General features: G+C 34.6%; 1 non-coding gene across 1 annotated transcript; it reads right to left on the bottom strand.

Moving 5' to 3' along the window:
* Nucleotides 1-4,535: 4,535 nt before the first annotated feature.
* TRNAS-ACU (transfer RNA serine (anticodon ACU)) lies at nucleotides 4,536-4,609 on the bottom strand. The gene has a single exon. It is a non-coding gene; the product is annotated as a tRNA-Ser (tRNA).
* Nucleotides 4,610-14,548: the final 9,939 nt, after the last annotated feature.

Raw genomic sequence — 14,548 nt, 5'->3', positions numbered from 1 at the left:
GTCAATAATCTGGAGAGTTTTTGTAAGATGTTTCTTCCATCAACCAACGAAGAAACACATAAGTACTTTTCCATGATGAGTGAGTGCTTCAGGTTCTCTTGCACTTACATGTGCAGCAGAGTACTGCAATGGAAGCATGCTGGGCCCATAACCCAGAGGTAGGCAGATTGAAACTATCCTCTGCTATATGCATTTTTTTTTGTTAATTAAAGTAATCCAAAACTGGGATTGATATTTTGGTTCTTTTATTTTTACTTAAAGTACAATAACTTTTACCATTTTAATTTGTTTTAATAGTATATTGACAGTATTGTTTTCTTTCAAAAATCCACTTAATTTTCTTTACCCTATTATTAAAATGGTAATTGACAAAAACAAACTACATTGTCACCAGAAGAGCAATACAAAATGTACAAGTGATATATTAAAATCATCTTTCCAGCTTGAATTTCAATGATGCATTGGGGCAACGATTTTGTTAGCAACATCTTCACCCTTAAATAAAGATTTTCTTAATTCCTTACCTGTGTGCTAATTAGATATCACCTTGTTTTCACATTAAACAGACTTCCACATGAGAAAGCAGCAAGGATGCAGTGGCGTTAATGTTTCCTGGTGTCAACCCGTATTATTTCAGTAGACATTGAAATGAGGATGCATCTTGCTGTCTTTCCAATGAAGCAAATTTAATTTAGTAATAGGTGAAAAACCATCCCTACAAAGGTGTTAATCAGAGACTTGGCTTTGTGTACACTTTTCAGAGAACAAATTTGTTAGCATAAAAATAAAGCCAGAAAATTAAGAGCTGTTTAATCACTCAATTGGATTTTTTTGCCAGCATATTTCTTTTTCTCTGCAACCCACTGCTAAATTGTGCTTCCTAGCTGTTTTTATAAAATCACTGAATCAAATCTAACTCTGATTACATCAGAGAAGGCCAGGTACCCTACACCATAAGAGGGGGTTTGAAATTTTGACTTGTCTACTTAAAGATCACCAAAATCTGATAACAAGGTCAATTACATCCCTGGGTGGGATTAAACCACCAACCTTTTGGTTAGTAGCCAGACACACTAACCGATTGCGCCACAGAGACACTTTGTAAAAATTACGTACTGACAAAGGCTAATAAGCATACATCTAGAACGTTTCCTAGAAAAACTTTAAAAAGTCAATAATCTGGAGAGTTTTTGTAAGATGTTTCTTCCATCAACCAACGAAGAAACACATTGGTACTTTCCCATGATGAGTGAGTGCTTCAGGATCTCTTGCACTTACATGTGCAGCAGAGTACTGCAATGGAAGCATGCTGGGCCCGTAACCCAGAGGTAGGCAGATTGAAACTATCCTTTGCTATATGCATTTTTTTTTTGTTAATTTAAGTAATCAAAACTGGGATTGATATTTTTGCTCTTTTATTTTTACTTAAAGTACAATAACTTTTACCATTTTAATTTGTTTTAATAGTATATTGACAGTATAGTTTTCTTTTAAAAAATCCACTTAATTTTCTTTACCCTATTAGTAAAAGGGTAATTGACAAAAACAAACTACATTGTCACCAGAAGAGCAATACAAAATGTACAAGTGATATATTAAAATCATCTTTCCAGCTTGAATTTCAATGATGCATTGGGGGCAACGATTTTGTGAGAAACATCTTCACCCTTAAATAAAGATTTTCTTAATTCCTTACCTGTGTGCTAATTAGATATCACCTTGTTTTCACATTAAACAGACTTCCACATGAGAAAGCAGCAAGGATGCAGTGGCGTTAATGTTTCCTGGTGTCAACCCGTATTATTTCAGCAGACATTGAAATGAGGATGCATCTTGCTGCCTTTCCAATGAAGCAAATTTAATTTAGTAATAGGTGAAAAACCATCCCTACAAAGGTGTTAATCAGAGACTTGGCTTTGTGGACACTTTTCAGAGAACAAATTTGTTAGCATAAAAATAAAGCCAGAAAATGAAGAGCTGTTTAATCACTCAATTGGATTTTTTTGCCAGCATATTTCTTTTTCTCTGCAACCCACTGCTAAATTGTGCTTCCTAGCTGTTTTTATAAAATCAATGAATCAAATCTAACTCTGATTACATCAGAGAAGGCCAGGTACCCTACACCATAACAGGGGGTTTGAAATTTTGACTTGTCTACTTAAAGATCACCAAAATCTGATAACAAGGTCAATTACGTCCCTGGGTGGGATTGAACCACCAACCTTTTGGTTAGTAGTCGGACACACTAACCGATTGCGCCACAGAGACACTTTGCAAAAAGTACATACTGACAAAGGCTAATAAGCATACATCTAGAACGTTTCCTAGAAAAACTTTAAAAAGTCAATAATCTGGAGAGTTTTTGTAAGATGTTTCTTCCATCAACCAACGAAGAAACACATTGGTACTTTCCCATGATGAGTGAGTGCTTCAGGATCTCTTGCACTTACATGTGCAGCAGAGTACTGCAATGGAAGCATGCTGGGCCCATAACCCAGAGGTAGGCAGATTGAAACTATCCTTTGCTATATGCATTTTTTTTTTGTTAATTTAAGTAATCAAAACTGGGATTGATATTTTTGCTCTTTTATTTTTACTTAAAGTACAATAACTTTTACCATTTTAATTTGTTTTAATAGTATATTGACAGTATAGTTTTCTTTTAAAAAATCCACTTAATTTTCTTTACCCTATTAGTAAAAGGGTAATTGACAAAAACAAACTACATTGTCACCAGAAGAGCAATACAAAATGTACAAGTGATATATTAAAATCATCTTTCCAGCTTGAATTTCAATGATGCATTGGGGGCAACGATTTTGTGAGAAACATCTTCACCCTTAAATAAAGATTTTCTTAATTCCTTACCTGTGTGCTAATTAGATATCACCTTGTTTTCACATTAAACAGACTTCCACATGAGAAAGCAGCAAGGATGCAGTGGCGTTAATGTTTCCTGGTGTCAACCCGTATTATTTCAGCAGACATTGAAATGAGGATGCATCTTGCTGCCTTTCCAATGAAGCAAATTTAATTTAGTAATAGGTGAAAAACCATCCCTACAAAGGTGTTAATCAGAGACTTGGCTTTGTGGACACTTTTCAGAGAACAAATTTGTTAGCATAAAAATAAAGCCAGAAAATGAAGAGCTGTTTAATCACTCAATTGGATTTTTTTGCCAGCATATTTCTTTTTCTCTGCAACCCACTGCTAAATTGTGCTTCCTAGCTGTTTTTATAAAATCAATGAATCAAATCTAACTCTGATTACATCAGAGAAGGCCAGGTACCCTACACCATAACAGGGGGTTTGAAATTTTGACTTGTCTACTTAAAGATCACCAAAATCTGATAACAAGGTCAATTACGTCCCTGGGTGGGATTGAACCACCAACCTTTTGGTTAGTAGTCGGACACACTAACCGATTGCGCCACAGAGACACTTTGCAAAAAGTACATACTGACAAAGGCTAATAAGCATACATCTAGAACGTTTCCTAGAAAAACTTTAAAAAGTCAATAATCTGGAGAGTTTTTGTAAGATGTTTCTTCCATCAACCAACGAAGAAACACATTGGTACTTTCCCATGATGAGTGAGTGCTTCAGGATCTCTTGCACTTACATGTGCAGCAGAGTACTGCAATGGAAGCATGCTGGGCCCATAACCCAGAGGTAGGCAGATTGAAACTATCCTTTGCTATATGCATTTTTTTTTTTAATTTAAGTAATCAAAACTGGGATTGATATTTTTGCTCTTTTATTTTTACTTAAAGTACAATAACTTTTACCATTTTAATTTGTTTTAATAGTATATTGACAGTATAGTTTTCTTTAAAAAATCCACTTAATTTTCTTTACCCTATTATTAAAAGGGTAACTGACAAAAACAAACTACATTGTCACCAGAAGAGCAATACAAAATGTACAAGTGATATATTAAAATCATCTTTCCAGCTTGAATTTCAATGATGCATTGGGGCAACGATTTTGTGAGAAACATCTTCACCCTTAAATAAAGATTTTCTTAATTCCTTACCTGTGTGCTAATTAGATGTCACCTTGTTTTCACATTAAACAGACTTCTACATGAGAAAGCAGCAAGGATGCAGTGGCGTTAATGTTTCCTGGTGTCAACCTGTATTATTTCAGTAGACATTGAAATGAGGATGCATCTTGCTGCCTTTCCAATGAAGCAAGTTTAATTTAGTTATAGGTGAAAAACCATCCCTACAAAGGTGTTAATCAGAGACTTGGCTTTGTGGACACTTTTTAGAGAACAAATTTGTTAGCATAAAAATAAAGGCAGAAAATGAAGAGCTGTTTAATCACTCAATTGGATTTTTCTGCCAGCATATTTTTTTCTCTGCAACCCATTGCTAAATTGTGCTTCCTAGCTGTTTTTTTTATAAAATCACTGAATCAAATCTAACTCTGATTACATCAGAGAAGGCCAGGTACCCTACACCATAAGAGGGGGTTTGAAATTTTGACTTGTCTACTTAAATATCACCAAAACCTGATCACAAGGTCAATTATGTCCCTGGGTGGGATTTAACCACCAACCTTTTGGTTAGTAGCCAGACACACTAACCGATTGCGCCACAGAGACACTTTGCAAAAAGTACGTACTGACAAAGGCTAATAAGCATTCATCTAAAACGTTTCCTAGAAAAACTTTAAAAAGTCAATAAACTGGAGAGTTTTTGTAAGATGTTTCTTCCATCCACCAATGAAGAAACACATTGGTACTTTCCCATGATGAGTGAGTGCTTCAGGATCTCTTGCACTTACATGTGCAGCTGAGTACTGCAATGGAAGCATGCTGGGCCCATAACCCAGAGGTAGGCAGATTAAAACTATCCTCTGCTATATGCATTTTTTTTGTTAATTAACGTAATCCAAAACTGGGATTGATATTTTTGCTCTTTTATTTTTCATTAAAGTACAATAACTTTTACCATTTTAATTTGTTTTAATAGTATATTGAAAGTATTGTTTTCTTTTAAAAATCCATTCATTTTCTTTACCCTATTATTAAAATGGTAATTGACAAAAACAAACTACATTGTCACCAGAAAAACAATACAAAATGTACAAGTGATATATTAAAATCATCTTTCCAGCTTGAATTTCAATGATGCATTGGGGCAACGATTTTGTGAGAAACATTTTCACCCTTAAATAAAGATTTTCTTAATTCCTTACCTGTGTGCTAATTAGATATCACCTTGTTTTCACATTAAACAGACTTCCACATGAGAAAGCAGCAAGGATGCAGTGGCGTTAATGTTTCCTGGTGTCAACCTGTATTATTTCTGTAGACATTGAAATGAGGATGCATCTTGCTGCCTTTCCAATGAAGCAAGTTTAATTTAGTAATAGGTGAAAAACCATCCTTACAAAGGTGTTAATCAGAGACTTGGCTTTGTGGACACTTTTCAGAGAACAAATTTGTTAGCATAAAAATAAAGCCAGAAAATGAAGAGCTGTTTAATCACTCAATTGGATTTTTTTGCCAGCATATTTCTTTTTCTCTGCAACCCACTGCTAAATTGTGCTTCCTAGCTGTTTTTATAAAATCACTGAATCAAATCTAACTCTGATTACATCAGAGAAGGCCAGGTACCCTACACCATAAGAGGGGATTTGAAATTTTGACTTGTCTACTTAAAGATCACCAAAATCTGATAACAAGTTCAATTACGTCCCTGAGTGGGATTGAACCACCAACCTTTTGGTTTATAGCCATACACACTAACTGATTGCGCCACAGAGACACTTTGCAAAAGTACATACTGACAAAGGCTAATAAGCATTCATCTAAAACGTTTCCTAGAAAAACTTTAAAAAGTCAATAATCTGGAGAGTTTTTGTAAGATGTTTCTTCCATCAACCAATGAAGAAACACATTGGTACTTTCCCATGATGAATGAGTGCTTCAGGATCTCTTGCACTTACATGTGCAGCAGAGTACTGCAATGGAAGCATGCTGGGCCCATAACCCAGAGGTAGGCAGAGTGAAACTATCCTTTGCTATATGCATTTTTTTTTGTTAATTTAAGTAATCAAAACTGGGATTGATATTTTTGCTCTTTTATTTTTACTTAAAGTACAATAACTTTTACCATTTTAATTTGTTTTAATAGTATATTGACAGTATAGTTTTATTTTAAAAAATCCACTTAATTTTCTTTACCCTATTATTAAAAGGGTAATTGACAAAAACAAACTACATTGTCACCAGAAGAGCAATACAAAATGTACAAGTGATATATTAAAATCATCTTTCCAGCTTGAATTTCAATGATGCATTGGGGCAACGATTTTGTGAGAAACATCTTCACCCTTAAATAAAGATTTTCTTAATTCCTTACCTGTGTGCTAATTAGATATCACCTTGTTTTCACATTAAACAGACTTCCACATGAGAAAGCAGCAAGGATGCAGTGGCGTTAATGTTTCCTGGTGTCAACCCGTATTATTTCAGTAGATATTGAAATGAGGATGCATCTTGCTGCCTTTCCAATGAAGCAAGTTTAATTTAGTAATAGGTGAAAAACCATCCTTACAACGGTGTTAATCAGAGACTTGGCTTTGTGGACACTTTTCAGAGAACAAATTTGTTAGCATAAAAATAAAGCCAGAAAATGAAGAGCTGTTTAATCACTTAATTGGATTTTTTTGCCAGCATATTTCTTTTTCTCTGCAACCCACTGCTAAATTGTGCTTCCTAGCTGTTTTTATAAAATCACTGAATCAAATCTAACTCTGATTACATCAGAGAAGGCCAGGTACCCTACACCATAAGAGGGGGTTTGAAATTTTGACTTGTGTACTTAAAGATCACCAAAATCTGATAACAAGGTCAATTACGTCCCTGGGTGGGATTGAACCACCAACCTTTTGGTTAATAGCCATACACACTAACTGATTGCGCCACAGAGACACTTTGCAAAAGTCCATACTGACAAAGGCTAATAAGCATTCATCTAAAACGTTTCCTAGAAAAACTTTAAAAAGTCAATAATCTGGAGAGTTTTTGTAAGATGTTTCTTCCATCAACCAACGAAGAAACACATTGGTACTTTCCCATGATGAGTGAGTGCTTCAGGATCTATTGCACTTACATGTGCAGCAAAGTACAGAAATGGAAGCATGCTGGGCACATAACCCAGAGGTAGGCAGATTGAAACTATCCTCTGCTATATGCATTTTTTTTGTTAATTAAAGTAATCCAAAACTGGGATTGATATGTTGGCTCTTTTATTTTTACTTAAAGTACAATAACTTTTACCATTTTAATTTGTTTTAATAGTATATTGACAGTATTGTTTTCTTTCAAAAATCAGCTTAATTTTCTTTACCCTATTATTAAAATGGTAATTGACAAAAACAAACTACATTGTCACCAGAAGAGCAATACAAAATGTACAAGTGATATATTAAAATCATCTTTCCAGCTTGAATTTCAATGATGCATTGGGGCAACGATTTTGTGAGAAACATTTTCACCCTTAAATAAAGATTTTCTTAATTCCTTACCTGTGTGCTAATTAGATATCACCTTGTTTTCACATTAAACAGACTTCCACATGAGAAAGCAGCAAGGATGCAGTGGCGTTAATGTTTCCTGGTGTCAACCTGTATTATTTCAGTAGACATTGAAATGAGGATGCATCTTGCTGCCTTTCCAATGAAGCAAGTTTAATTTAGTAATAGGTGAAAAACCATCCCTACAAAGGTGTTAATCAGAGACTTGGCTTTGTGGACACTTTTCAGAGATCAAATTTGTTAGCATAAAAATAAAGCCAGAAAATGAAGAGCTGTTTAATCACTCAATTGGATTTTTTTTGCCAGCATATTTCTTTTTCTCTGCAACCCACTGCTAAATTGTGCTTCCTAGCTGTTTTTATAAAATCAATGAATCAAATCTAACTCTGATTACATCAGAGAAGGCCAGGTACCCTACACCATAACAGGGGGTTTGAAATTTTGACTTGTCTACTTAAAGATCACCAAAATCTGATAACAAGGTCAATTACGTCCCTGGGTGGGATTGAACCACCAACCTTTTGGTTAGTAGTCGGACACACTATCCAATTGCGCCACAGAGACACTTTGCAAAAAGTACATACTGACAAAGGCTAATAAGCATACATATAGAACGTTTCCTAGAAAAACTTTAAAAAGTCAATAATCTGGAGAGTTTTTGTAAGATGTTTCTTCCATCAACCAACGAAGAAACACATTGGTACTTTCCCATGATGAGTGAGTGCTTCAGGATCTCTTGCACTTACATGTGCAGCAGAGTACTGCAATGGAAGCATGCTGGGCCCATAACCCAGAGGTAGGCAGATTAAAACTATCCTCTGCTATATGCATTTTTTTTGTTAATTAAAGTAATCCAAAACTGGGATTGATATTTTTGCTCTTTTATTTTTCATTAAAGTACAATAACTTTTACCATTTTAATTTGTTTTAATAGTATATTGAAAGTATTGTTTTCTTTTAAAAATCCATTAATTTTCTTTACCCTATTATTAAAATGGTAATTGACAAAAACAAACTACATTGTCACCAGAAGAGCAATACAAAATGTACAAGTGATATATTAAAATCATCTTTCCAGCTTGAATTTCAATGATGCATTGGGGCAACGATTTTGTGAGAAACATTTTCACCCTTAAATAAAGATTTTCTTAATTCCTTACCTGTGTGCTAATTAGATATCACCTTGTTTTCACATTAAACAGACTTCCACATGAGAAAGCAGCAAGGATGCAGTGGCGTTAATGTTTCCTGGTGTCAACCTGTATTATTTCAGTAGACATTGAAATGAGGATGCATCTTGCTGCCTTTCCAATGAAGCAAGTTTAATTTAGTAATAGGTGAAAAACCATCCTTACAAAGGTGTTAATTAGAGACTTGGCTTTGTGGACACTTTTCAGAGAACAAATTTGTTAGCATAAAAATAAAGCCAGAAAATGAAGAGCTGTTTAATCACTTAATTGGATTTTTTTGCCAGCCTATTTCTTTTTCTCTGCAACCCACTGCTAAATTGTGCTTCCTAGCTGTTTTTATAAAATCACTGAATCAAATCTAACTCTGATTACATCAGAGAAGGCCAGGTACCCTACACCATAAGAGGGGGTTTGAAATTTTGACTTGTGTACTTAAAGATCACCAAAATCTGATAACAAGGTCAATTACGTCCCTGGGTGGGATTGAACCACCAACCTTTTGGTTAATAGCCATACACACTAACTGATTGCGCCACAGAGACACTTTGCAAAAGTACATACTGACAAAGGCTAATAAGCATTCATCTAAAACCTTTCCTAGAAAAACTTTAAAAAGTCAATAATCTGGAGAGTTTTTGCAAGATGTTTCTTCCATCAACCAATGAAGAAACACATTGGTACTTTCCCATGATGAGTGAGTGCTTCAGGATCTATTGCACTTACATGTGCAGCAGAGTACAGCAATGGAAGCATGCTGGGCACATAACCCAGAGGTAGGCAGATTGAAACTATCCTCTGCTATATGCATTTTTTTTTGTTAATTAAAGTAATCCAAAACTGGGATTGATATGTTGGCTCTTTTATTTTTACTTAAAGTACAATAACTTTTACCATTTTAATTTGTTTTAATAGTATATTGACAGTATTGTTTTCTTTCAAAAATCAGCTTAATTTTCTTTACCCTATTATTAAAATGGTAATTGACAAAAACAAACTACATTGTCACCAGAAGAGCAATACAAAATGTACAAGTGATATATTAAAATCATCTTTCCTGCTTGAATTTCAATGATGCATTGGGGCAACGATTTTGTGAGAAACATTTTCACCCTTAAATAAAGATTTTCTTAATTCCTTACCTGTGTGCTAATTAGATATCACCTTGTTTTCACATTAAACAGACTTCCACATGAGAAAGCAGCAAGGATGCAGTGGCGTTAATGTTTCCTGGTGTCAACCTGTATTATTTCAGTAGACATTGAAATGAGGATGCATCTTGCTGCCTTTCCAATGAAGCAAGTTTAATTTAGTAATAGGTTAAAAACCATCCATACAAAGGTGTTAATCAGAGACTTGGCTTTGTGGACACTTTTCAGAGAACAAATTTGTTAGCATAAAAATAAAGCCTGAAAATTAAGAGCTGTTGAATCACTCAATTAGATTTTTTTTTGCCAGCATATTTCTTTTTCTCTGCAACCCACTGCTAAATTGTGCTTCCTAGCTGTTTTTATAAAATCACTGAATCAAATCTAACTCCATCAGAGAAGGCAAGGTACCCTACACCAGAACAGGGGGTTTGAAATTTTGACTTGTCTACTTAAAGATCACCAACATCTGATAACAAGGTCATATACATCCCTGGTTGGGATTGAACCACCAACCTTTTGGTTAGTAGCCGGACACACTAACCGATTGCGCCACAGAAACACTTTGCAAAAAGTACATACTGACAAAGGCTAATAAGCATACATCTAGAACGTTTCCTAGAAAAACTTTAAAAAGTCAATAATCTGGAGAGTTTTTGTAAGATGTTTCTTCCATCAACCAACGAAGAAACACATTGGTACTTTCCCATGATGAGTGAGTGCTTCAGGATCTCTTGCACTTACATGTGCAGCAGAGTACTGAAATTGAAGCATGCTGGGCCCATTACCCAGAGGTAGGCAGATTGAAACTATCCTCTGCTATATGCATTTTTTTTGTTAAAGTAATCCAAAACTGGGATTGATATGTTAGCTATTTTATGTTTACTTAAAGTACAATGACTTTTACCATTTTAATTTGTTTTAATAGTATATTGACAGTATTGTTTTCTTTCAAAAATCCACTTAATTTTCTTTACCCTATTATTAAAATGGTAATTGACAAAAACAAACTACATTGTCACCAGAAGAGCAATACAAAATGTACAAGTGATATATTAAAATCATCTTTCCAGCTTGAATTTCAAAGATGCATTGGGGCAACGATTTTGTGAGAAACATCTTCACCCTTAAATAAAGATTTTCTTAATTCCTTACCTGTGTGCTAATTAGATATCACCTTGTTTTCACATTAAACAGACTTCCACATGAGAAAGCAGCAAGGATGCATTGGCGTTAATGTTTCCTGGTGTCAACCTGTATTATTTCAGTAGACATTGAAATGAGGATGCATCTTGCTGCCTTTCCAATGAAGCAAGTTTAATTTAGTAATAGGTGAAAAACCATCCTTACAAAGGTGTTCATCAGAGACTTGGCTTTGTGGACACTTTTCAGAGAACAAATTTGTTAGCATAAAAATAAAGCCAGAAAATGAAGAGCTGTTTAATCACTCAATTGGATTTTTTTGCCAGCATATTTCTTTTTCTCTGCAACCCACTGCTAAATTGTGCTTCCTAGCTGTTTTTATAAAATCACTGAATCAAATCTAACTCTGATTACATCAGAGAAGGCCAGGTACCCTACACCATAAGAGGGGATTTGAAATTTTGACTTGTCTACTTAAAGATCACCAAAATCTGATAACAAGGTCAATTACGTCCCTGGGTGGAATTGAACCACCAACCTTTTGGTTTATAGCCGTACACACTAACTGATTGCGCCACAGAGACACTTTGCAAAAGTACATACTGACAAAAGCTAATAAGCATTCATCTAAAACGTTTCCTAGAAAAACTTTAAAAAGTCAATAAACTGGAGAGTTTTTGTAAGATGTTTCTTCCATCCACCAATGAAGAAACACATTGGTACTTTCCCATGATGAGTGAGTGCTTCAGGATCTCTTGCACTTACATGTGCAGCAGAGTACTGCAATGGAAGCATGCTGGGCCCATAACCCAGAGGTAGGCAGATTAAAACTATCCTCTGCTATATGCATTTTTTTTGTTAATTAAAGTAATCCAAAACTGGGATTGATATTTTTGCTCTTTTATTTTTCATTAAAGTACAATAACTTTTACCATTTTAATTTGTTTTAATAGTATATTGAAAGTATTGTTTTCTTTTAAAAATCCATTAATTTTCTTTACCCTATTATTAAAATGGTAATTGACAAAAACAAACTACATTGTCACCAGAAAAACAATACAAAATGTACAAGTGATATATTAAAATCATCTTTCCAGCTTGAATTTCAATGATGCATTGGGGCAACGATTTTGTGAGAAACATTTTCACCCTTAAATAAAGATTTTCTTAATTCCTTACCTGTGTGCTAATTAGATATCACCTTGTTTTCACATTAAACAGACTTCCACATGAGAAAGCAGCAAGGATGCAGTGGCGTTAATGTTTCCTGGTGTCAACCTGTATTATTTCAGTAGACATTGAAATGAGGATGCATCTTGCTGCCTTTCCAATGAAGCAAGTTTAATTTAGTAATAGGTGAAAAACCATCCTTACAAAGGTGTTAATCAGAGACTTGGCTTTGTGGACACTTTTCAGAGAACAAATTTGTTAGCATAAAAATAAAGCCAGAAAATGAAGAGCTGTTTAATCACTCAATTGGATTTTTTTGCCAGCATATTTCTTTTTCTCTGCAACCCACTGCTAAATTGTGCTTCCTAGCTGTTTTTATAAAATCACTGAATCAAATCTAACTCTGATTACATCAGAGAAGGCCAGGTACCCTACACCATAAGAGGGGATTTGAAATTTTGACTTGTCTACTTAAAGATCACCAAAATCTGATAACAAGTTCAATTACGTCCCTGAGTGGGATTGAGCCACCAACCTTTTGGTTAATAGCCATACACACTAACTGATTGCGCCACAGAGACACTTTGCAAAAGTACATACTGACAAAGGCTAATAAGCATTCATCTAAAACGTTTCCTAGAAAAACTTTAAAAAGTCAATAATCTGGAGAGTTTTTGTAAGATGTTTCTTCCATCAACCAACGAAGAAACACATTGGTACTTTCCCATGATGAGTGAGTGCTTCAGGATCTCTTGCACTTACATGTGCAGCAGAGTACTGCAATGGAAGCATGCTGGGCCCATAACCCAGAGGTAGGCAGAGTGAAACTATCCTTTGCTATATGCATTTTTTTTTTGTTAATTTAAGTAATCAAAACTGGGATTGATATTTTTGCTCTTTATTTTTACTTAAAGTACAATAACTTTTACCATTTTAATTTGTTTTAATAGTATATTGACAGTATAGTTTTATTTTAAAAAATCCACTTAATTTTCTTTACCCTATTATTAAAAGGGTAATTGACAAAAACAAACTACATTGTCACCAGAAGAGCAATACAAAATGTACAAGTGATATATTAAAATCATCTTTCCAGCTTGAATTTCAATGATGCATTTGGGCAACGATTTTGTGAGAAACATTTTCACCCTTAAATAAAGATTTTCTTAATTCCTTACCTGTGTGCTAATTAGATATCACCTTGTTTTCACATTAAACAGACTTCCACATGAGAAAGCAGCAAGGATGCAGTGGCGTTAATGTTTCCTGGTGTCAGCCTGTATTATTTCAGAAGACATTGAAATGAGGATGCATCTTGCTGCCTTTCCAATGAAGCAAGTTTAATTTAGTAATAGGTGAAAAACCATCCCTACAAAGGTGTTAATCAGAGACTTGGCTTTGTGGACACTTTTCAGAGATCAAATTTGTTAGCATAAAAATAAAGCCAGAAAATGAAGAGCTGTTTAATCACTCAATTGGATTTTTTTTGCCAGCATATTTCTTTTTCTCTGCAACCCACTGCTAAATTGTGCTTCCTAGCTGTTTTTATAAAATCAATGAATCAAATCTAACTCTGATTACATCAGAGAAGGCCAGGTACCCTACACCATAACAGGGTGTTTGAAATTTTGACTTGTCTACTTAAAGATCACCAAAATCTGATAACAAGGTCAATTACGTCCCTGGGTGGGATTGAACCACCAACCTTTTGGTTAGTAGTCGGACACACTAACCGATTGCGCCACAGAGACACATTGCAAAAAGTACATACTGACAAAGGCTAATAAGCATACATATAGAACGTTTCCTAGAAAAACTTTAAAAAGTCAATAATCTGGAGAGTTTTTGTAAGATGTTTCTTCCATCAACCAACGAAGAAACACATTGGTACTTTCCCATGATGAGTGAGTGCTTCAGGATCTCTTGCACTTACATGTGCAGCAGAGTACTGCAATGGAAGCATGCTGGGCCCATAACCCAGAGGTAGGCAGATTAAAACTATCCTCTGCTATATGCATTTTTTTTTGTTAATTAAAGTAATCCAAAACTGGGATTGATATGTTGGCTCTTTTATTTTTACTTAAAGTACAATAACTTTTACCATTTTAATTTGTTTTAATAGTATATTGACAGTATTGTTTTCTTTCAAAAATCAGCTTAATTTTCTTTACCCTATTATTAAAATGGTAATTGACAAAAACAAACTACATTGTCACCAGAAGAGCAATACAAAATGTACAAGTGATATATTAAAATCATCTTTCCAGCTTGAATTTCAATGATGCATTGGGGCAACGATTTTGTGAGAAACATTTTCTCCCTTAAATAAAGATTTTCTTAATTCCTTAC

The sequence above is a fragment of the Pseudophryne corroboree genome, unplaced genomic scaffold (genome assembly GCF_028390025.1).
Source record: "Pseudophryne corroboree isolate aPseCor3 unplaced genomic scaffold, aPseCor3.hap2 scaffold_844, whole genome shotgun sequence".
NCBI classification, from domain to species: domain Eukaryota; kingdom Metazoa; phylum Chordata; class Amphibia; order Anura; family Myobatrachidae; genus Pseudophryne; species Pseudophryne corroboree.
Note: the sequence above shows the minus strand (reverse complement) of the source record. Positions and strands in the feature narration are given on the sequence as shown.